Here is a 2,500-nt window from a genome sequence, read left to right as displayed (position 1 = left end):
GCTCACTCGCTCATTTTTCCCCCGTGGGTCACGGTCGTGCGCACTGCTCAGGCACCTTACCTGCCAACGTGTCTACTGATCAAGCAAAGGCGACAGTTGGCATACGAACCTGCGTGATCCGCTGGTCGCAACAAGGCAGTGCACAAGAACCGGGATTGAATTGATTATTATGGGGCGGGATATTGCAGTATTCAAGTTTGCTCTCATATTGTCCTTCGTACTTCAATAAATCATAAAACGGCCATACGGTTATAAACGGTCACATAGTTAAGTGCAAAGTTTTTAAAATATAAAACAGTGTATAAGACAACATATCACTGTACTGACACATCCGTTCAAATTAGACCGGAAATCAACAGGACCGGAACTGCCAGACGAGGTATGGGTGGGACACAGCACTGCCTAGCATGTGACATAAAAGGAAGGAAGTCATCAACCCATTCATTACTAAATAAACCAATTTATCACACCGGCGACGGGTTCGTAACCCTGCAACTGGGATAGCTGTAGTACATGATTATAGGCAGTTCAAGCGGTTGCTAGGATACGTCTGACAAAACAGAATGCTGACAATCCTCAACGTAAAGATGGAGCTCCAGATAGAACCAATTCTCTGCCATGAATTATTTGTACTTCTCTAAAGTGCGTATAAAACATACAATTTATGACAAGTTTAGCGGGGAAGCTCTCGGCCCGGAAGATGTACGCTAAGCCTAGAGGAAAGGAGGAGAGCGGGAGAGGGCGGGACGTAGTAAACATGGCGCAGGTGAATAGAGACACCTGAGCAGACACTCAGTGTGCTTTGGGCCGGCGTACGGGAACGTTGTGTCACCTTTCGGGCGATATTTTGTGATACTATAGCAAGTTCTAAGACACGTAGCCAACACTTAGCTAGAAACCTTTGGGCGTTATATCACTCAAAACGAAGGATTAGAATTATATAATGTAAGTATTGTCATTTTGTAAACTTTATAGTCCTTTTCCTTAAAAGTTGGTAATTTAATTTATTACTTGAAAGCATTGGTCTTTGCTTTACGATTGAAGTTTTGCAATAATGTCTGCAGAGATATCAAGGAGCGAGGAAGAGGGACATAATCATTGCATTTAAGAAACTGATGAGAACTGGGTACTTTGGCCGGCTAAGTAACTTTCTTTAACCATTGGGAAGTTTGGACTACTTAGAAGAAAACATTGAGCGAACTCTTACAATGGCTGGAACGTTATTCATCGAACCGAAAGTAGTTATTATGGGAAAGTTGTGAATTTTGACTTCCAACCTATTTCTTAATCATGAATTAATAAATTCATGTTACGTTTTTACAGATTCCTTTACATCTTACTATTAAGTTTAACATAAGTCCGCGGATGCGATCACGAGTTCCTGCTTCTGCTACGGAATGATATTCCAGTGCCATTCATTGCTGTGATCGCTTTTCAGGATATTACCGTTTGCGTATCATTTGCGAGAACATTGGTTACATAAAGGAAATCATATTACTGTCATTTCACAACGAAAATTCACCCACTTTGAAGGGTCGTTGTCGTCTCTCTCACGTGGGCTCGTGAAACCTTATATTAACCCAACTTTTTATCGCAATCATACACCACTCATCATTATCACACATATAATTACATTACGTCATTATCATCATTATCACACAGATTACCACCACATCATACCACATCACTATCACACATCATTACTCGTATTGCCAACGAATTATCGCCACGCTTTCACCACATGATTTCCTCCACTTATCTCTCTGTAGGACATCATCATTATCACCGCATTATCACATCTTTCCTTCATTCACATTACAGCACCATACATGATCAACATATTATGGTAAGCCACATTCATCCACCATCATCGCATCGTCTGTCGTCTCGTTATTATCATCACCACCATTATCACCACCATCATTTATCACCACCATCATTATCACCACCATCATTATCATCACCATCATTATCAACATCATCATTATCAACATCATCAGCACTATCACCATTATTCGGCTCTTTTATTTTCTTTGCGGTAGAACTGAGATGATGATGCTGAAGTATTTCTGAAATCCCTCTCCTTTCTCACTCTTCTTCCTGATATTTCTGCCTTTTACAGTCAATTCTTATGCAAATTTTTTTCTTTTGACGTATTACATATGGAACAGTATCGTTCATATCCCATGTTTCCTTTCGTGAACGTAAATTCATATCTGTGTCTCGGCGCCATCACCCTTTCTCTGTTTTCTGGAAGTCCGTGTTAAAAGTGCGCGTAAGAAAGCATTTATGTGGTCATCTCATGAATAGTTATACTTGACAAGCATATAGATCTGCTTGCTGTGTTTGTTTATTGGTGTGTTATTTCTCACGTGGTTTGTTTGTGCGTGTGTGTGTTGCCTGTCCGTGTTATGTTAAATTTATGATTTAAGGATTTATGCAGTGCTATTTGCATGCGTGGATGTGTACATAACAGTGTGCAAGGAAGAAAATGTGTTCT

General features: G+C 40.3%; 1 protein-coding gene across 1 annotated transcript in view; it reads left to right on the top strand.

The window, feature by feature from the left end:
• Positions 1-795: 795 nt before the first annotated feature.
• Positions 796-2,500, top strand: part of LOC119574344 (CD109 antigen-like) — a gene marked incomplete at its 3' end in the record, with an annotated part of 112,647 nt that continues 110,942 nt past the window's right edge. The window contains 1 exon segment of the mRNA XM_037921549.1: positions 796-945.

The sequence above is a fragment of the Penaeus monodon genome, chromosome 6 (assembly GCF_015228065.2).
Source record: "Penaeus monodon isolate SGIC_2016 chromosome 6, NSTDA_Pmon_1, whole genome shotgun sequence".
Classification (NCBI taxonomy): domain Eukaryota; kingdom Metazoa; phylum Arthropoda; class Malacostraca; order Decapoda; family Penaeidae; genus Penaeus; species Penaeus monodon.
Note: the sequence above shows the minus strand (reverse complement) of the source record. Positions and strands in the feature narration are given on the sequence as shown.